Source organism: Molothrus ater, chromosome 1 (assembly GCF_012460135.2).
Source record: "Molothrus ater isolate BHLD 08-10-18 breed brown headed cowbird chromosome 1, BPBGC_Mater_1.1, whole genome shotgun sequence".
Lineage (NCBI taxonomy): Eukaryota > Metazoa > Chordata > Aves > Passeriformes > Icteridae > Molothrus > Molothrus ater.
This window is the reverse complement of record NC_050478.2, coordinates 76,737,891-76,760,899: the sequence shown is the minus strand read 5'-3', so window position 1 is coordinate 76,760,899 and position 23,009 is coordinate 76,737,891. Positions and strand designations below refer to the sequence as shown.

The following is a 23,009-nucleotide window of genomic DNA, read 5'->3' as shown; positions in this document are numbered from 1 at the left end:
GTATACAGGCTTAGGACTGCCTGTTGCACTGTGTTATTTTGATGGATGTTGTAGCGGAGACAGAAAACAAAACAATTACCAGGCAGTACCAAAGAAATCCATTACAGTTCACAGAGAGGGACAGAAGCAGCATAACTCAAGCTAAAATTGTAAAGCAACTTCAAGCCTGAACACCATGTCTTGGGCACACCACCCCCAGAGCAGACTGAGAAGACCTCCTTAAAAACACAGCAGGGATATATTGAAAATCAGATCCTGTAGCAGCAAGGGGAGATTAGCAGCTCAGGCCATATGTGGGTGCTGCAGGCAGCAAGGGAGGATGTCTGTGCATGAGGAAGAGAACAGCTGCATAGTGACCTGAAACAGAGCATTTTGGCAAATGTCAAGGTGAAATTTCAGCACGATAGCACACGACTGAGCCCAGCAAGGAGGAAAAGATATGTGGCACACGGAAGAGCACAAGCAAGGCACCCTGTCAAATGGTGTGTGGTATGTTATGCTCAAATGAGTACAGTAAGGAGCAGACCATGTTCTGTAAAGAAGACTCATTTCTGATGTTTCTGCCACATTTGTAAGAGAACCTTGCTTAATTTCAAGACACAGCTTACTGTTTCACACACTTTGACAAAAGCATATAAATGACATAACTTACACAGGATAAATATGGAGAGAGGGAGATTTTTCTCTCATTTTGTCTCTCTTTCTCCAAACACCTATTAAAACTAAGAAAGATAACTCCTTCTGTCTAATTATTTAATATTTTGTTGATTAAAATATATGAGATTGAATTACCATATGTGCAAATGTGCAGATAGAAATGTTCCAGCTGATCAAATTGAATGGTCACAGTGGTGTTTGGAGATCTAGGCTAGTTTGGAATAAACCCTAAATATTTAGAAAATAAAAACCTATGAGTAAATTTCTCTTGCTATTGAGAGCCTACTGTATCTAAAACATATTGCTAGACTCCTGGTGCCAATGTCTTCATTGAATGTTCTGTGTTTTGTGGCCCTCCCCATCTTTAACTGGTATTACAGAAAGTAAATTACATTCTTTATATTATATTTCACTCTCTGTTTTACAGTCATCTTCTCCAGTAGTTTTGAAGTTCTTTTGCATAATATGTACTATAACTCATATCCATACTACTTAAAATTTAAAAATCCAGCTATCCAGCTATGCAGTTTTTTAAAGCACTACAAAAATTTTTAAACATATCTGTCAGTACTTCTGTATTTAGAAAACTGATAAATACACCACATGCAAAGGAAAATTTAAAAAAAAACAAAACAAAGCAAAACAAAAAAGCAACAAAACCCAAAAGGGCACATGCATATACACTTTCAAGTTCTATAAAAGATCTGCAGGATTCATTCAAGTAGTTTCTGCTCTTAATTCCTCTTTGTATCAGCTATTAAACAAAAGGTAAAAAGTTATCTGTTAATAATTACAGTATAAGTGTGTATTAAAAAAATTATACTCGTAATATATTGTAAATGCATTAAAAATTTGAAAGTTCAGATATTTAAGCTGCCTTTAAATATGAATTTAATAAAAAACAAAACAGATTTTCTCACTCGTAAAAATATGAAAACGTTGCAGTAAGTTGGCAGAACCATTGAATTTACCTAACTGTGCAGCTATCAAAACCAGAAGAAATTAGTCAGCCAAAGGAAGTCTATATATGTTTTATACAGAGACAAAATTCTGTGAGGAGCACGCATGACCTCTTGCACCTTCAGTGCAGATAGCTCGGGGTGCAGCTGCAGTGGGAGCAGCAAGCTGAGCTCTGGGTGGGAGCCCCAGGCAAGAAGCCGAGAAGGGCTGACCCTGGGCCTGGGGACCCTTGGCCCAGCCAGGGCACTGGACACTGAGAGATATCAGGAGCTGAAGACCCAAAGAATTTTCTACCCTTGAACTATAAGGGTAGAAAAGCCCAGGAGATGCTTTGTTCTAGGTCCTTCCTCAGAGACACTAGATCAAGCTGTTATTTGCTAATTTGTTATTTAGTTTTTGGACCAAGATTAAATCATCTGAGGATCTGGATGTCTGAGACTCTGCTCTTGGACACCTGGGGCTGAGCCAGTGAGGAGACCTGGTGTGCCACTGAGTGTGGGCTGTGTAGCTGTGAAGGGACCTCAGTCCCAACTCAGCTGGTGTGAGTCTGTCTGCCAGAGGGGCTCCTGGATGGTCAGGCAGGAAAATTTCCCTAACACTCACTAAAGTGTAAGGGAAAAATCCTACAGCCAGCATTTTATGGTCAGAATTTCTTTTTAACCCAGGAAAAGCTACTTCCTTGGTGTCACATTCAATTTTCTAAGTAGTCACCAATAAAAGCTCAAAGATATTCCATGATTTTGTGTAACAGTAAGGGTACAAACTTTGCTTGAGATTTCCAGAAAAAAAACAAAACAATTCCTCCACACATAAAAATAAACAAACAAGGAAAACCCAGCAATAACCCAAAGGGTGTACTGATTATCATTTAATCAAAATTGAAAAAACAGTGTTTTACCTAATATAAAAGCATTTATTTCAAGGCCAGTAAAATTCAGCTAGCAATTCTGTCTCAAGTGTGGATACCTTTCTGGCTACACAGAGACAATTATGTCAAAGAGAGAGCAGAGACCATTCTGCTGTAATCATGTTAGTTCCCCACAGCAGTGTGATTTTTGCAGACTGCATGGACTGAATACCAAGTGAGCCCTGATGCTCTAGATACCACCAGTGTGGAACCAGAAATGGATTAGAATAACAAAGATTAGAATACCTTCTGGCATTCAGTACAAAATTTATTTTGCCCATGTTGCCACATACAGCTCTGTCACTGAATAAGAAAGGGAAGTCAATTCAATAATAATGTTAAAATTACTGTCATGCATTCTACTTATTAGGTAGGAATAATATATCCATTTTAAAGTTCTGGTGTTTTCTGACCAAATTAATCCTCTTTGTACTCTAGGACCAGTGAAATAAAGGGCATAAAAATGAGACAAACATTGCTAGACATACTAGCAATTCTGAGCAGAACATGCATTATACTGCCTACAACATGCACGCCTTACTAGAAGTAGTATAAGCACACTAAAAGTGAGTGATACCCTTGTTTTGTGCCCAGTAGGATGAAATATGTCCTTTGCAATATCTTGCAAGAGGTAAATCCCAGAGCTGTAAAACTGTACTGCCAGACTTCACTTTGGGTGAAATTCCTGCTTGGAAGAAATCATTATAAATAATTTCAGTAGATTTTTAAACTCCTTCCCAATCCTTGTGAATGATAAGGAAACAAAAGCATTATCACTAGGTCGGGGGGGATATTTTAGATTGCCACTTAATAATACAATACATATTAAAAGTTTGGAAATAAATGTATTATTTTGGAAGAATATATATATTTCAAGTACTTCTTGCTTATGGATGCAATTTTGGGTAGCAGAGGTAAAATAAAATGTTAGGAACAAATTATTTCAGTTAAAATTACTCTAAAGTCATTACAGTGGCATGAGTGCATGAGATGTTGAAACGGTAACGCCAACAATGATTTAAAGCCTTCTAGTGGTGAGCTGAGGTTGCTCCAGGACTAAACATTTTGATAATTTGCATCCTTTGAATTTTAAAGATGTAATAACCTTGAAATAGATCAACAAGATAAAGGTAAAACATTATGTCATGGAATTTTTTACCAGTTGATCATGTTTGAGCAAATTCCTCTGTTTTGCAAGGCAGGATTTTTCCCTTACTATTACTGAGATATGGCAGCTATTCATGCTGATAAACACATTATGAAAGATGAGTCTCCTCCAGAAATGATTGCTAATTTTCAGAAGAGTTCTCCAACTCTCAAGGCTAAGTACTTCTTAAAATATAAAATATTGTGAAATGTCTCTTTTCCTGTTTCACAGATATTTTTCAAGTGTTCACTAAAAACTGGAGAAGTCAGAAGTGGGGTGGAGGGGCACAAGCACAGATTAGTGAGGTAAATCCCTGTTAGACTTTGAACTGCCTTTAAGGAAGCTCACTGAATAGTCCTCACCTGGTCCACAATAGTGCTTTTGAAACTTTTCACTTGAGAGAACATCTTGCTCAGTCAGAGCTAGAGGTTTCCAATCATTATGCTGTTAAGTTTTGCTGAATGTTGCATCATCATTCCTTGGAAATAATTTCATTCAATTAAGCATAAATTGAACAACATTCTCATCCAGACTAACAGCCAAACTAGTTTTAGTCAAAATTGCAGAAGCTCTACTTCCTGCTGTTCTCTCTCATTTGCAAACTAGTATGAAAGATGAATTAATATTCCCTAAAAAACTTGCTTCATTTCTTGAGCCTTTGTGTTGTGTTGCGTCTGTACAAGTTGGACTGATCTGTTCTCCCTATCATGTAATGGTTCTCCCTGGTTATCTTCTCCCTCCCTTGCGCTGCCAGTTATCCCAACTCCTCCCAGTTGCCTTGGAGACTAATGTATCCTTTCTCAAATCCCTCCCCAGTGCCCTGTCTGTCACTCAGTGCTCCCACCCTTCTCTCTAGAAACTTCCAGCTAGAGCATTGAGTGATTGGCTCAGGGGCTGGGGCCCCACCCTCAAGTTACCCCCATTGGTGTTTTCCCTAAGTCAATCTTTTGTATCCCACTCCCCTCTAAAACTCTATTCGTCAGAGGACTCCTCCCCGCTCTCCCTCCCTCCTTATAAGCTGTTGCAACCTCTCTGATCTCTGTCTTCAGCTGTCAGTTTCTCTTGGATCCGATAAAGCTTGATTCACCACAGCTGGAGAGGGCTATCTTATTTTTGCTGACTGTAGCCATAAACCAAGCCACGTCCTACCACAAGGTCACGCTGCTGTCACAGCACAGAGCGTTTGCCTTAGGTGCTGTCCTGAACCATGGAGATAGGGATAGTGCCCCACTACTGCTAGCGGTGCTGGATAGCTAGCCGGGATGTCCAAGAAGGACAATCTTTCTCCAGCTGGACTGCTTCACCTTTGTATTATTTATTCTTCAATATGGGTGACAACCTGCATGAATGTAGCGGATGTAGCAGAGAAGACCAAGTAAACAAACTGCTTTAGATGTCCTTGAGAGCACACGTATCCTGTAGACTCTGCAGTGAGGCCTTGCCTTCCATGATGCTCTCCAGTTTTCATGCTCACAATTTTTCCAAACACAGATGGTGGGGAACAGGGGCAGGATCTGAATGCTTTTCAGCTCTTTTCCCAATGTGCTGCGACAAAGTCAAACTTGGCAGCTGGAGTGTACTCCCCAGTCTGAGTCCAGATACAGACACAGTCTGAGACTGCAACACAGAAAGCTGCTAATGAGTTCTGGAAAACCATCATGTTGCCTTCTTCTACAAACTTATCTAAAAAATAGGTGTCATTTTTCATGAGGTAACTGTAAGGTTAGTGAGGTATTCATTACATATTTATAGGAAAGAAGTGTAATCACCAAACACCATACCTAAACCTGTCATTATTTTTTTTTATTATTGTGTTGATGATATTTTACTAAGGGCTTGGATGAAGCAAATATGGTCCCTATGATTTTGCTGAGGTCTCCAAATTGTACGAATATCATGTGTATACAGAGTATAGAACACACTTTCTCTAACTACTTATCTTTCATTCAGTATCAGACAATGGGCCAAGAGGGAATGTACATAGACAGTGTCTAAGCACAACTGTGCATTCTTCTTGCAAGGAGTATAATCATTTTTCATTAACAAGTGACATGGGTACTCCTTGTCTAACCATATAACAGGCATTTGTTCCATATAATTTATTGCAGATGAGTGATTAAACAGCAAAAAAACCATGATTTTTTAATATCTATGGTGGAGAATTTTTATTGGTAGTCTGAAATTTTCCACTATCTCAAAGTTCTTCAAGTACAATCTTTTTGAAAGATTAGCCACAGTTATTTTAAACAGCAGCTGTGGTATTTAGCTGCATTTGGTTTACTGAGTCACATGGTATTGGTTCTCTTTCCTAATTCATCAAGGCACTTAGAGTTTTCACTTCAATGACAAGACTCATTTGCTTAAAGTAGTCAAGTTGTTAACTGCAAAATATCCAGCTTTTGATGCAATATAAAATGCATGAATGTGCATTTTTTATATATATATTATACTGACATGAGAAGAAGGAAGATCCCAAAAAGGTGACCCTGTTACTACTGGAGGGGGGTAGCCACATGGAAGAGGCTGAGGTACTCAATGCTTTCTTTAGCCCAGTGTTCAAAGATCCATATTCCTCACATCCCTCAGGACACTATACCAGAACACTGAGTTCTGGTATAGTGTAAAGAAAAAGGTTGAGCAAGCTAACTAGCCTTTTGAGGTTTCTTCCTACCTAGATTATTCTGTGATTAGAAATTTCTGTCATTATAATGTACAGGGCTTTAAAGTATACATCCAAACTCTGAAAGGAAATCCATAAGAGTTGTGGTAACTGTATGTACAGCTTCTGTTATAAATGACCATGATATAAATTGTAGTATTTATTATGAATTAGAAGAGTATTCTTAGTGAAAGAGCTGAGCTTTCGTTAATGTCGGTCTGACATTTGCAAAATTGATTTGTTTTGACATTTAGAGCACTTCTGTTGTAGTGTGGGCTCATGTCTGACATTAGGCAAACTAAATTACGGCGGTTTTGCATAAAAGCTTCCCATAAAACACTGTTATTATACAATGCAGGTGACATCTGTTCTAGCAGAAGCAGTCATGTTTTACAAGAACATAGCAGGTATACTGACTTATGTGAAAACAAAATCCTCATGTGAAGAAAATTCAAAGCATTAAATGTTGGCCACTGAAAAGAAATGAATATTCACACAACTTGAAGGTTTAGTCATAAAACTTGGAATTCAATTAAAAGTTTGAGGTAATATGTCAGAAACTTTATCTGAAATTTTATCTTAAGAGAAAAAAATTGGTTTTATTTTAAGAAGAAATACGAATAACCTCAGAGGGTGTGGAATAGAGTAGTCCAGATATTGGAATTCTTATTTTAGCAGTATGCAGGTCTTTCACTCACATTGGTTTATATTTGTAATACATAAACAGATCAAGTTATAAGAGATGGCTGATTTCCTTCTGAGTGAATCACATCTAAATACTTACTGATTATTAATTTTTTCTGATGGTTTATATTAATTTAAATGTTATTTTGGATTCTGTTATCTATTACATAATCACAGTCTATAACAAATCATGGGGTTCTTCTGGGAGTTGTATTTAAAAGATACACAACACAGGATCTAAAATGGTAAATCTCAGTGTTCCATCCTTTTTTTTTTAACAGATTAAAACTCCATAAAAAATGTTCAAGTAATCTTTATCTTTAATCATACATGCATGGAAAATTCAAACAAAAAAGAACTAGCATGCCTTCTTTTTTACCTACTTTTTCTCCTTCCATGGTAAAGCTGGACGATGGCAGAGAAGCACAATTGCTCCTAAGAGTAACCATATGGGAATTCCCCACCCCTGGGTGGGGACCACAGCGGTACTGGGTATGACGGCAGGGCACACTCTCTATCCATATGAACCAGCACACTCCATCCCTACCTTTCTGTCAGCTCAGGAGTGACAACAAAGCCCAGTGGAGCCTTTTCCCTCCTTTGCTTTTGGTATTCCCTCCCACGTTATGGTACTTGGCTTGTTTGTCAGTTACCTGGGATTTACAGGTGGTCTCCCAGTACTCTGCTAGACAGATCCAAAATTGTTTCATTTCCAAGATCTGTTGAAATCAAACCAATGTGGCAAATATAGATAGTGCACATGCAGATGTGAAGTGTCTTCACTTGCTCCTTTCCTAATGTTTTGGCTCAACAATGTCAATATCACAGAACTCCATGAAGAATTGTGCCAAGCTGGAAATGTACTTTGGTCTTTATTTTCCAAGCTAAACATTGCAGCGAGTGCCTGTGTGCATGTTATTCTTTCACATAATGATCTTTTTCATGTCTTATAACTTATCTCTGTTACAAAGTGCACTCATTTTATATCTCAAAATGGGTTTCGACATTAACATGGTATTCAAGGTGAAGTCCTGTAATCAGCTCCATGACATTTACTTTCACAGCTGCTTTCCAAAATGTTGTCTTCAGTATTTATCTGCTACATTAATGAACTGTCTGCTTTGACATACAGCTCTTTTGCAGTATTACTGCAATTAAATTTAAGTAACAATTTAAATATAAATATAATTAACTGAAATTATTTTTTCTGGAGCAAACTGCATACTACTGTCAATCATACACACTACCACCACCAGCTTGTTCTCTTTCCTGGATCATCTTTTCCCTTAATCTTTTCCAAATTTTAGTGAAATCTGTGTACTTTTTGAAGTCATGACTTCTTCCCCCTTAGCCTATTCTCTTTTTGTTTGCAATCTCATAAAAGGATATCTAATATTAAGCTTGTGAGAACACAAATGTCATTTGTTTTATTCTGATCGACATTTCTGGAACCTACATTATCTATAGCCTTGCACCTTTAATACCCTTAGTAAATGAAACAGAAAGATCCTAGCAGTTTATCCTCATCTAGCAGCCTCACCTTATTTTTATGTCAGTACATTTGCAGTAGTGTACTTGTATTTTAAAAGCGCATGCACAAAAAGATAAAATTAAAAATAAAAGATGAAAGACCTGTCCTATTAAAAATTGAAGTTAAGCCCACAATTAAATTATTTTTCCCATTACATTTACTTAAATCATGGTTTAATCTCTGAAATATACATTAAAAAAATTACATTTTAAGCACTGTTAAACTTGAAAATCAAGCAAGATAATCAGATTATTCTTAGATGATGGAGTAACAGTTTTCATATCTGGTAGACTATTAAGATTTGATTATGATGATTATTATTATTATTTATTTTAGGGATGGAATAAACAGTTCAAGGGCTGAAATACATGAATTTGCATTTTAATGCATTTCTGCAGATTGATATGTCAAGCCGAGGACATGGTACGTTTACTCAGGCAGAGTGAACCAACATTTATTTATGAAATTTCAGTTTTAGAGGAAAGGACTTCTATCAAAGATGTTTTATGTACTGCTCTTATTTGATATTTTTCACTGCTAGTGACATGACAATAACTGAAGTTTAGGGACAGTTGAAAACTCAAAGCAACATTATGAAATATCATTCGAAAACTCTATTAAATTTACAATTACCTGTGTCAAGAGTAGCTTAATAAAAGACTTGGTTTTTGTTCTTCTTAACCTGCAGTTTTCATCTTACACTAATGGAGACATAAGAAATCAGTAGTCTCAGCATCATTTCAACTGTGTTAAATCATTGTCCTCAGAAGACAATTATTGTAGTAATTAATATGTGCCTTTACTGGTCTGAAAGAGTAATACCACTTACATTTTCTAACCATGCTAAGAAATCAATAAACATTTAAAATGTTCCAGATGATGCACTATTGGTTTCCTTGCCATTTTCGCTTCCAGTGACTAATGAACATCTAAAAGCAAAGCGATAATTTGAAAGTCCACAGGTAATTACTGGAAAGTAAACTGAAATATTATTCTATGACTTTTACACCACTCACTATATGATTCCCATTGTTACTCAACACCTGTAGTTGCTTTTTCACAGAACCAATAAGAATATGCAATCTATCAAAATGAGAAAATTTTGGTAGCCTGATACCATATAAAATGTGTATCAGTATTCTAGAAATTACATATAATTTTGTCTAGTGAAGTAGCACATTTACATTCTCTTAAAAGTTTTGTAAAGAATGAAATGTTAATGGCACTAGCTCTTAAAAAACCCAAAAGCCCCACAACATCCCCCCCAAAACAAAAAAAAACAAAAAACCAACCAACAAACCAACCAACCAAACAAGGACAAAGGATCTTGTAAGTACTTGCCATTCCCTAAAGTCAAACATTTCTAGGAAGTGTCTCAAATCTGGTGGTGCAAATGCTCTGAAGTGAACTTCCTATCAGCAGATTTTGTAGCAAACACTTCCAGAAAGGAACATCTGTGGTGCTTCCAGTAAACAAACAGAAAAGCTGAGTTTAGCCTTTGCTTATACTTGCCATCACATTGCTAGTCATTTCTGTTCTCTTTCTCCCACCACAGATTTTAAAAATGCCAGTATTACTGAATTCAAGAGAAACTGAAAATCAACTGACAGTGTGGATACTCATGATAAAATTCCACTTAAAAGTATCTTTCTGTTGAAAAGCAGAGGTTTGAAAAGATTAATTTACCAAATTCAGAATGTGGGGAAATCTCAATTAGCTTTGACACAAATAAAAGTTTGATATTATTCCATATCATATAATCATCATATTAACATATTATATTTTCATTTCTTCATTTCCCTATTACCATTGCAAAAAGGTATACTTGCCTGTAATAGATTAAGTTCCAAACATCTAGAGCTGCTAATTTTTCAGCTAAAACACCTCTGTAACGAGATGCCACTCTAAATATTGTTTTAGAGAGATTACCACAAGTTAGTAATCTCTGAATGCACAGAGCAGAGGCACACATGGATCAACACAGGCTCCATATATATATCCTGCTTGAGTTCCTGGCCTTCTTTTCAATTTGTTTAGAAAAAGGAAGGTAAATCGAAGTATCTCCAAGTAAAGAATCTTAAAAGAAAACAAGCCCCCAAATCACTACCCACGCTACCAGTCACAATATTGTCTCTGGAAAATGCTAATAGGTCTCTCAGCTGTCCACATGCACAGCGGCAGTATTCATACTAAGTTACTTCTTATCAAATCATAGCTTATTCACAAAATGACAGCTTGGTATCTAGAAAAATGACAGCTTGGTATCTAGAAAAGTCAATAGAGCCAATTTAATGTCTAAAAGAAGTTCCAAAATTGTTATATAAATTGCTCTAGACACACACTAATAGAATACAGGAAAAGAAGACTGGCAAGCTCACATTGTCATCATATGAGCAGGTCATCCACTAAATATATGTATAGATAAAGCAAGAATTTTTAGTGTTATAAAAGCTGAATGTAAATGATTATAGAATTCAGAAGGATTAGTACTTTTTCTTTACATAGTTTCAAAAATAACCATTTTTCTTAATAGTTCTTCTAAATGCACAAGCAGTAATATCTTATGTGCCATGTGAGAAGTTCACTACAAAAAAAAGAAGAGGAGACATGAGAAATCAGCAACCAGACGTACTTCACAATGATCTATTTCGCTCTGTATTATGAAACCTAGAGTCAGGACTGCAAATCCCAATAGAAGAAAAAATATTTTAAAAAATATAATTAAAACCCACTTTGGAACAAAATTTTGTTCTATTCCACTGGGATTATTTCTTAATAGAAACAAAGGGAATGGTTTTAAATACAACAAATTTTATAATAAAACTACAACTCTTGATTCTTCTGTACTTTCCTTTGACAATTGTGTGAACCATTAAAACTGTCACTCAAAAGCTTTCAAGAAAAGCTGCTGATTATGTTTACTGGGATTTATACAAACACCAGGCATGTATAAATGAAGTTGCATGGAATAAAAAAAGTAGACAGAAAAAGATCTTCTGGCTTGTCCAACTGAAAAGCAGTGGCAGCTGCTATTTCCAAGAAGACAGTTAGTACAAAATATAACAAGTACTTCAATAAAGCAATAGAGAAGCCATAGTCAGCACTTTTCTGACAGCTGGAGGGCTTGGGTTTATTGTCAGCTTTGTGGGACATACAGTCCTAACAGAATTCAGGTATGGCTTCTCACAACCAACACCACCTTCTTTTTTCATTGATGGGCTTCAACAAGTTAAGAACAGAAGCAAAGAAACAAAACCTGCAAAACCAAACAAAAGCAAAAAAAAAATCAGAAAACCCTCTATCACCCTGCACATTACACTGCTATTACATTTCTAAAAACAAGGCAAAATTATTCTTCTGCATTTTGACTCCATCAGACAATATCTGCTTCTTTCTTGGCATGAGAATGCAATCAGAATAAAATAACCCTATCAATTCCATATGACCAATCTGGTGTTGAACTTCAAATTCAGCAAAATCAAGGCAATGAAATCCAATTCCCATATTAATTTCATGCTTGTTTTCTTGCCTGAAAATGTCTGCTAAGATGGCAACTAATGAGTATCTCATACTGAATTTTATCATAAAGACACTTCTTTTTTCTAGAGGGTATCTTAAGATAACAGAGAGGTTATTTTTTACTTGATGGACATGTATGGAGAGGAAAGTAAATTTTTTTCCCTAGAGAAAGAGAGTAGAATAAATCAATATTACAATAGGTGAAACTATTATACTGATTTATAAAATGTTGATACTTTGTACAATTCCGCATAAGAACTGACAGTTAAATGCATTACTGAAAAGGAGGATATACTGATATGTACATAATGTGCTGGGGGAGAAAATTGACCTATATTTAAAATGTGCACATTCGGTTTCTAGGAATTTGGAAAATCAAGTGAAGTAAAAAGTTTTCACATTACTATGTACATGCAGAATCAAAACCTTTGGAATAAACTGATCTGATCTAAGCCTATAGAGTTTTTCATCCTACTCTAAATTAATACAAATGCTTTTAATTTAATACATTATATTAGGTGAGCACTAAAAATACAGGCTACTCGGTCAGAAAAACAATGACCAAAATATGGAACCAAGGAATTGATCCTAATGGCTTGCTGTGCACTGATACTGAAATAAAAGAAAGATATGGAAAAAAATAATCTATACACAAAGATGCAGGACTGGTTCAAAACACATGGAAACAGAGAAATTACTATTATGGAAATCCTTGTTTGGCCCATAAGGAGCTCACTCTACGTGCAACTTTTTTTCAGTACATTTCCTGAATAAATCTATCTTCTGAAAATCAGCTTAGGACTTCTTCCACAATCTCACTTATTTGCTGACTTTTCACACTCAGCACTTCACTACAACACAATTTACATTTTTATTTACATTTCAGGAATTCTAAAAGATGGACAGATATTTTAAAAGTCACTCAAGAAAATAGTATAGTCTTTAATGAAAAGTAAGGTTGCTATAGAATCAATGTAAAATAACTGACACTAGGGGCCAGATTCAAAGCCCATTGATGTCAAAGAAAGGTCAGTCTTTTAAATCTTTTTTTTATCACTTTAAACCTCAAAATACAGATATCTCATAATATCTGACTAAATATATAAGGTTTCAATTCACTTAGCAAAATTAAAGTGAAACATTTTGATGAAGATAATTAAACAGCAGAAAAAAATCACTTTGCTAAGATATTTATGTATGTAAATTTTTAAAAATAGTTATATAAATAGCTGAGACATGATTTTCTAGAGATGGAGGAGTGGTTCAAAGAGCCAAAGAAGCTCTAGACTTCTCTCAGTGTAGTGAATGAAATCTGAGTGACCACTGAGTAAGAAAACAACAAAGAAAAACCAGCATCCCTTTTAGACCCTTCAGGAGGGCTGCAGAGATGTCTTCTCAGACTCTTAGGAAGATAAGTATATTTTTCTCTGCTCACATTCCAACCTAGCAGGAAGGACACCAGCCAACCCTCCTCTAAAAAAGATGTACACAAAGCTACTGAGACATCAAGACACAGAAAATACAGTTTCTCTTACAAGCACAGTGGCATAGCTCCAGTAATCTTTCACATCAGATAAATCTAAGCAAACATGATTGCTGCTTCTGTTAAGCCAGTGGGCTCAAATTCCAAGTATATATGAATAGACTGTGATGTAGCTGATATCTCATTATGTATCCCTTTCCAAAGCCAGTACAAATTCTTTATTGCTAACTGTGTGGCAGACTGGGATTTTGAAAACTCATTTGATTATAATGTGAAAATTCCTCACCACCAAGGGCAAGCTTGCCCTACACAGAAGGAAACTTCATGATCTCCTAATAGCTAAACACAAATCTGTTGAACTTTTCATCATGTAACCAGGTCTTCTGCAGCTCATTAAATTGGAATTCCTACAGAGAGCAACCTCTGGTTATGTTGGGTAAACTGTATAGGTTTTAACTGTGTTTCTTTCTGAAGTGTCAAAAGTTACTTACATAACACTCCTATTACCTAAAAAAAACAAACCATAAAACAAACTATTAAAAATCACAATCCCAAATAAGCAAACAAAAAATGAAAGCCAAAACACAAACAAAAAAGGAAGCCACTGTAGCCTCAGCAGAACAGATAGCTTGTTTTGCCTTCCCTGTATGCATCATGCATCCTCTCAGAATAATGGATGCACTTGAGCTGCTGGTGTTAGGACACATTGTTAACCATTGCCAATTATCTTCATTTCCACTAGAGGGAATGGGAGTTGAAAGCAGCTGACGCTGCAAAAGACTGAATCTTTAAATTAGGCATAAATTGCAATGCAGTAGGCAGAAATTGCAGTCGTAACAGTCTTAATAAATACTGGCATGTGTTGAAGTGCATGCTACCCACTGCCTTCCACAGTGCAAACAGCCTGGCACTCCCTGGTCACCATGGAAACCACAAGATGCTCCCATTTTAAATTCTGCTGCAGTGCTGAGGCATCATTTCCACTGCACAACAACACGTGCTTATTATCGAAGAATTCTGCTACCACATCATCATATTGCAAGGTCACAAAAATAAGGAAATTTACAGCACACAAAATTCTGTTCAATTTTCAAGTGTCTGCCTCATGGATACTAATGCTAGACACAGAGTACTATGAATAGAAAATGTGCCACCAACATTCTGAAGTAAAAAAACCCACATGCCATTCCTTCTTTGCTTTTCTGTGGGGAAAGAAAAGATATTTTCTGTTGTTTAATACATAAGATTCTATGAACTGAAATGTTCTATACTGCCCTGTACAGTGTCATTCTTGCACAATTGGAAGAAAACCAACAATCTTTCTTGGTTTTCTTTGCAGAATATTACTAAATACTTTGCAGAAAGTTATTAAAAGTGACAGTGCAAAAATAGAATATATGCTTACTCTCTGAGATCCATGAGACCCACATATGCAATAGCCAGCGTGTCACATATTCTGTGGTTGTGAACTGCTGTGCCTGTGACTGCTTGAACAGAAAGGTTGATCTCCAAGCATAATATTATCTTAGCATGCCAAAACAGAGATTTTTGGTCAGCATACACCTTCCTGTACACACCCGTGTGCATAATCTTGACAATGTACACCATTCATTCATACAGCTCAGAATTTATATGATTTTCTTAGCAAATTCAGGCCATATCCAATTGCAATAATGATTGTGCATGAAAAAAACATGCCTTTGTCTGGAAGTATTTCTAAAGTTTCATGAATTGCTATTTCCATTCTTACATAATTGTAAAACTACTTCTGCTACTGAGGGCTAAAGTCTCCCTTGGTCTTTCAGACAAAAACATAAATATGTGTGAGAATATGATTATAGTTTTATCAGGGCTTTAAATTTCTTGAATGAATAGACTGCAATATGTAGCATGAATACAAACTTGGATAACAAAAACACTGTGGCTATTCTTAGTTCTTCTCAACAATTTTGTTTTTCAACACTTCAGCATATACATTAGATGCATAAAATGCTTATTTACTTTTTCCAATCTATCCCTCCACTTCTAATGGGACTTTAACTCCCCAAAACAGTATAGTTGAGCTCAAAACATTAAACATTACTAATATTTACCAATTTGACATGTTTTATCGTCCCTGCACTCCCAGGATACCTTAGATGCTTGCTGCTTCTCTTAAGTTCATGTGATGTTTGATGTTAGAAGCCACTTTACATTATAACTCTTTGATGATGTTTCTCAGAGATAAGGAAAAAATTCCCAGACAGTCTCTAGTTAAGCCACCTCAATGAAAAAATCTTATACAAATCATTTACACCAGAAATGCAGCATACTTTTTAAAAATTGACAAAAAAATGGCTAATTTTGATTGATTACCTTCTTGGTGTGAAAATAACTAAATTCCTCAGAAGACCAATCCAAAAAACAAACAAACAAAAAAAAGGGGGATCCTACTTTCACATAACTAGTAAAGCATGAAAAGCATGAAGAAAACATATGACTCCTAAAAGTCTTATCTTCACAATCTTGTTGCCTCCAAACAAAGACTTAAATCATCCATTTTAAAAAGATATTTTAAAATTCATTCAGAAGCTGTCACACAGAGGTTCAGATGCTTATTCAAATGGTAAAAATTCTGGATTTGAATCCATTCTTCAGAGAGATTTTAACCAAGTAGATATTCTACCCTCATATCTAAGGGAGCATGATATTTGCTATGGTGAGAGTTCTTTTTACTCCTGCTTCATTTCTATATGACAGAGGTAGAATTTTTTGAGTAGTACTCTCTAAACAGAGGTCTTACAGTATTGCTAGTATTCATTTGCACAAAATTATTTATTTTATATAAATAATACATAAATATTATATAATATTAATTTGCTGTAAATTAAAGAATAATCCAGAGACAACCATTTTTACACAAGCAATGATTCAAAGCAAATTTTTAAAAAAAAGTTGAGTCTTGCCTGTCCTAGTTTGTAAAAGGGCATAAATGCTGAAGCAAAGAAATAAGATCTCCCATCTTCTGTGGAGGTGACTGATAGGACAGAACACTCTATCACAAGTTCAAATATTGGATTTGTTGCTAATCCCTGCAATGTACAGGGACTGCCCCAGCTCAATCAAATGCAGTTTCAAATGTCATTGAAACCTCTCACCCATCAGAGAATGACTCACCAGATGCCAAGGCTCTGAAAACCCGTCTGCAATCAGCAAAAGATTAAGTCCAAAGATTCACCTTTTACACATACAAGGGGGACAGAAGGGTCTCCCAGGATAATGGCTCAATTATCCTCACTATCCTCTTCCCAATACACTCCCTCACACCAAAGCACTCTGGCCATTTGTCAGGTAAGTGTTAAGAAAAAGCTGGTTTCAGAGTAGAAAAGCCTCACTTGTTTCTCCAATGTGGAAGACTGAAAATTATGGTACAAAATTGTCCATTCCTATCACTGTGAGACTGAATACTGAATATTAAAAAAATAAGGGTAATTTCTTGTAAAACGTAGCTTAAATAAACATGGAAGAATAGCCTCCTAATGTCCTTGAATACATTCTTTTTTTTTTTTGATGAATTACTATATCCTTAGTCTGCTACATCATTTTTTATTAATAAAAAACATGCTAGAACATGAAAAATTGTTCCAACAGTAGTTGTGTACTGACACCCAAGATACAGTATTTTCCCTGTCATTTTCTGAAGCAAACAACAGTAAGAGTGATTCTGTAGTCACTGCTTATGGGATAATTTCTATAAAAGAACTAGTAAAAGATTATGTTCTTTTATGACTGTAAATGCATTTGGTTATGTATGCCCTAATTATTTTTAAAATGCTGCCTAGGAAAGTGATGTTCACAGCTTTAAATGGGAAAAAAAAGCCACTCAAAACTTATTATAAATTCAGTGTTGGCTGTTCACTAAAACAAGAAGATGTCCCTGCTAATCTCAAACTTTGTGTCAAAACTTCAGGAATTACTTTTGACATGTTAAGTAAAACATTCACTAATACAAAACTAACATCTCAGTTTATGGTCCAATTGATCACTGCTTTTATTGTGAGACTTCAACTGTAAATAATTAACTCAAATGCCAACTACAGGTTTCCTTTTTCTACGTGTTTTGGTCTGTATGGATAAAATTCAAACAAATTGAAAACTGAATGAATTTCAGAGTGCCTTCTGAAGGCCTCTATCTTCGATAATTAAATAGTGATGCAAAGGCCAAAAAAAAAATACATATCTGTGCAAGTGAAAGTGTCCTACTGAACTATTCCTCCAATGTATATATGGTTCCAAGAGTTAGAAACCAGTTATCTAATAAGTAATCAACAATGCAGCAGTTTATCTTAAGGTATCTTAATTTCAAGATGCTCTTTTTCAACCTTTTAAATTTACATTCCTTCAAGAATTACCACATATAAAGCACATCATAATTGCAGAGACTCTGCAAAAGCTGCCCTCTAGCAAGACATCAATAAGAACAATTTTGCATGTGTTTCCAACTATTTGAGAAACGGTACAATGACTTCAAAGTTTAGGAAAGTCAGAGTAAATATATCTAGTATTTGTAGATGAGACAATAGGCATTGACCAGAATTTGCAGGTTTTATTCCTGTCTTTCAAAAATGCTCATCCTCACACTAGAGTTTCTATAGCGTCATCATTATCACACAATAGAGTGTGACAGTGATTTATCCTTAAATCACTGCTCCATATATTCTTCTGCAGGACAGAGTGAAGGAAGCAGACGAAATGAATTTTTTTATTTATCCTTAGCTTCTTCTCCAAAGGAAGAGTGTGTTTGTCTAAAAGTGCCAGATACACAGAAAATCCTGCTATGATCACGGGCCACTGTGGAAGATTTCAAGCAGAACAGACTATGACAGCTTTCATTTACCCCAACTCTCAGCCCTCAGAACTGTATCGGACTCGACAGGCATGCTCACAGACAGAAACTTAATCTGAAGTAAACTTTAATACCTTCAACTTCTCAATTTTAATTCATCAGATTTTAGTTCAGCAAAACGTTGCATGAGCTACCAAAATATAGGCCATAACATTGGCCTAGGGCTGGTTAGCTTCACAGGCCCTTCTGCCTCTGAAATCCATGCACACTCTCCATCTCATTGTAATATTGGCTAACTGTACCTCTCTGTTACTATATCTGCTTTCCTCAACCACAATATTCTCTCTCTACTGTCCAGAAAGAGAGGAAATCTGAAAAAAACCACTTCCTGGAAGATCTTTTATTCCCAGAACAAGCAGATGGATCTAGACGTGAACTGTGATAATTGTAACAAAGTGTTCAGTTTCGTTATGCAGAATCCTGCACAGAATTTACAAGTGTCCATAGATCAAATGGTTTTATAGGAGCTGTACACATATTTCCACTCACAAATAATCTTCCGTATCTCCTGTTTCCCAGAAAAAAAGATTTCTTCCCTCAGCTGTGTAGGTGACCTGAAAGCCAACAACAAAGATCAAATAGTACCATAAAGTCTCAACTTCATAGTCACCTCCCATCTGAAGAACTAGCTTAATTTATCCAATGGAACAAAAGTAACTAATACATTTCCAAATGAGACTTAGAAATTATGTATTCTTAGAGATTATCTATGTAATCATATTTTAAATGTACTACAATGGCTGACATTATGTATTCAAGAAAGAAACAAAACAAATGGCACACTTCATAGCTAAAAAAAAAGGCATCAGGTTCCAGCAGTTTTGCAAAAATATCAGAGAATTCTGATGTAATTAATTTTTTATAAGATGGTAAAAAATGTGCTTCTGTTCTTGTTATGATTTATTCTGCCCTCCTGCTGTTGTCTCCTCTTACACATTTCTCTCACATCTTCTTTACAACTCTTTATCCTTTTCTTCCCCCATGGTTTATTTCAAGCTATTTAGAGTGTCCTACTCCTCCTGCATCACCACTGACAGCTCTTGTAAAGTCTTCAATTATTACATTATTGTAAAAGGTCTGAAATATTTTAACAAGAATTTAGATTTTCCTGTTTAATTATTTATCTCTGATAAACGCAAAAATAATGCAAGACATTATACTTCAAGAATACAAAAGCTTTCTATGCATTGTAGTTCTTATTTGGAGTTTATCTTAAGTAAAATTGTCCTTAAGAAGCCCTTTTTACTTCTACGTAAGTGACTTAAAAGTCACTAGAGATATGACTTCCAAAATCAGCAATGAATGACTGAATGACTGACAAACATACGGAAGTTCAAAATTGGGAGGCCATTTTTCTCTGCCTTAGGCAGCAGCGAGCATGCTGGAAGGTGAACACACTTGCTAAAGGGGTTTCAGTATTACAACATCAGATTTCAGTCTTCCTGAAAACTAACTTGTCATTTGGATATTAAAAAAACCTGACCAAACAAAAAATCCCAGCAGTTTATAAAAGAAGCAAAGACAAAAAAAAAAAATAAAATACAAAAGCAATTAAACTTAGAAAAGAACCTGATGTGCTTTTTTTTGCTGAGGTTAATTTTCTTCACAGTAGCTTGTATGGAGTCCCATTGTGCTGAACACAGGGTTGATATTACAGAAGTGTTTTTGTTATTTCTGAGCTGAGCTTACACAAAAACAAGGCCTTTTCTGCCCCTCACACCATTCCACCATCAGGGAGACTGGGGGACCACAAGGACTTGGGAGAGGGACACAGCCTGGACAGCTGACCCCAAATGACACAAGGGATATTCCTGAGTACACGGATGTCATGCTGAGTATGAAAAGCTGGAGAAAAGAAGGAGGAAGGGGGACATTTAGAATGATGCTGTCTGTCTTGCCAAGTAGCTTCTACCTGTGACAGGGCCCTGATCCCCTGGAAATGGCTGAACACTTGCCTGCCCATGGAAATGGTAGCCCATGGCTTTTCACTTATTTATTAAACTGGCTTTAGAAGTGGAAAAACCTGTGGGTTGAGTTACTGTTCTGATTCTCTCCCTGATCCTGCTCATGGGGGAGTAAGCAAGCAGCTGAGGGTTACTTAGTTGCTGTCTGGGGTTAAACCATGATAACTGATCAATTGCTTCATTATTTATTAAAGGTCCCAGCTGCTCTCAGTGCAATATTTACCTTGAGTTGAACAGGGCTGTTTTTCCCCTGAAAGTCACATGTAAAATTTAACACATATAAAATTTGAGAATAGGAAATCTAAATCCATTGAATCTGATAAGCTATGACCTCACACTTTTGTAGCTAACCTTTCTTGTACATTTGTAGCTCTGCACAAAAATAGGCCTTTTCTTGCCCAGGGAAGCCTCAACTAACTTAAAAAAAAGCCAACGAAACAAAAAAAAAAAAACAAAAACAAAGAAACCTCAAAAACAAAGGAACAAATCAACAAAAAGATACAAATTTTTTGATTAATCAGAATCTTTTAACAGAAAACAACATAATGATAAACTGCATCATTCTTTATCATCATGTGGTGAAAACTAATGTATCCTTTTGGGAACTATGCACAGACCTACAATATAAATAAGGAGAGGTTTTCTACAGTAAAATAATGGAACATACCATAATGTACTTCATCCTTTATCTTAATAAAGATCTTTCTTATCTCTTTTTGGTTACAAAAACACCAATACGTTCAGAAACAAGTCCCTCTGGAGATACATCAAACGCATTAGCATGTGACAACCATCCAGCATCTTTCATCCAAGGCCCTCATTACTGATGCCCACGTGAAACAGAGAATTTAGTTATTCCCATCCACCTGATGCATTCAAAATCCAAGATCATCTGAGTGATGGGAGAGAACCAGAAACCCTGACAACCATTTGTGGAAGTTAATCAAAAGACTTTCTTCTTTAAAATCAGTTATTCTTTACATAGTTTTTCACATTCTTTATACATCAAGTAACAAAAAAAATTAATTTCAGAAATAAAGAAATATTTAAAAAATAAAGAAAACATAAGTGGAAAAGAAATTTCTCTTTTACATTTCTTACATTTCTGGGGTTTAACCCATAAATTTAAGTTTCAAGTGTTTTTTCAACTTTTTTCTCAAACAAAAGCAAAACTACTTTTTATCTAATTACACCACAGCTATTCAAAAGAAAAAAAACCAACGCTTCAAATATAAAAATATACATTTTATTGTTGGTTTAAAAAAAAAGATAAAAAAAACCTTGTTAGTTTAAATTACTCAAAGATGTAATATTATACTGACAGGTCTAATGGCACACTGTGGTAGCAGAAGATCAAGAGTATAATACATCTTCATAGTCAATAATTTAAAACAGTTAGGCTGATTTCTTATTTCTCATTTCCTTGAATCTTTTTGTCTAATTTTTAAAATTCTGTACAGAGACAATGTAAGGGATAGGAGGAAGAAAAGGCTGCTCCAGCTTTAGACTGCAAAGCATAACACATATTTTTATTTAGAAAACAGGTTTCCATGTCCTTATCTCATAAATATAGTATAGTAATTGTCCATTCCATCTAAAATACTACCAACCTTTTACAGTCTATACTGAAGATTATTCCTTTGAACTCTGGACTATATTATTTGCTCTTAAAACTTCACTTTTACAAACAGTCACAGTGGTTATCACATAACAGTAAATATAAATATTCAATTATGCCCTTAGAATTGATAGAATTAAAGTAAATATTTCCACCCTTCACCTAAATCTTCCAGGCTTAGAATAGATTTATATACTTCATCTTTTTCTTTTTAAGCAGATTTCACTTGAAAACATTTAGGGAAAAAAGTCACGCAATGATGACTTGATATGTCTAAACTTTTTTCTCTATTCAGAGAATTGATACTTGACAGCATTAGTGAAACCTTTCAACACAAACAAGCAAACCCCAATCCTTGGGCTGAATTAATGGTGGCTGTTAATGGTTTCCAAACACATTAGAGGACATGATGATATTTTAATGCAGCAGGGGCTGAAGTAAGCCTTCCCTAAGTTGTTTTCACTGGGTAATGTTGCACTTGACCTTTTCTGTCCTAATACATCAAACCTTTATTTGTATTCCTTCAAATTTTACAGGTTTTTTTTCTTTTTCACATTGTTAGACCATTACAAAAATCCTTTTATAGTGAACTTGAGAATTTATCCTTTATGGTCATTAAAAATACAGATATTCTTAAAGCACACATCTACATATGCAAGGAGTCATATTTCTGCCTTCTGGTGTAGTGATTTAGGAAGTGCCCTCAAGAAGTAGAGAATATTTTTTATTATGCAGAAAATTGCACTGCATATCAATTGTATAAGTAATTTCTTTTGAACTGACATTTCATTATAAAATCTTTATTTTTCAAGAGTTCCAAAAACATTTGAAATTATCATTTCAAATCATTGAAATGGATGTTTCAATGTTGGACATTGAACATCATTGTTCGACTACACAATCTATTCATTAAGCAGGAAAGTTTAGGAAAAAAAAGGGTTTCAAATTCCATGTGAACTGGAAGAAACAGCTTTTTTTACAAACCTCTCAGAATT

At 35.4% G+C, this 23,009-nt stretch overlaps 1 protein-coding gene across 4 annotated transcripts in view; it reads right to left on the bottom strand.

Moving 5' to 3' along the window:
- The window catches only part of CDH18 (cadherin 18), a 493,283-nt gene that overhangs the window by 428,387 nt on the left and 41,887 nt on the right, over nt 1-23,009 (bottom strand). The window contains exon 1 of one of the 4 annotated variants that reach the window (XM_036400370.2): nt 18,922-18,936. The exons of the other annotated variants lie outside the window; for them this stretch is intronic. The gene's annotated coding sequence lies outside the window, so the exon portion shown is untranslated. Of the gene's footprint in view, nt 1-18,921; nt 18,937-23,009 lie in introns of those variants that run through there. 4 annotated transcript variants of the gene reach the window in all.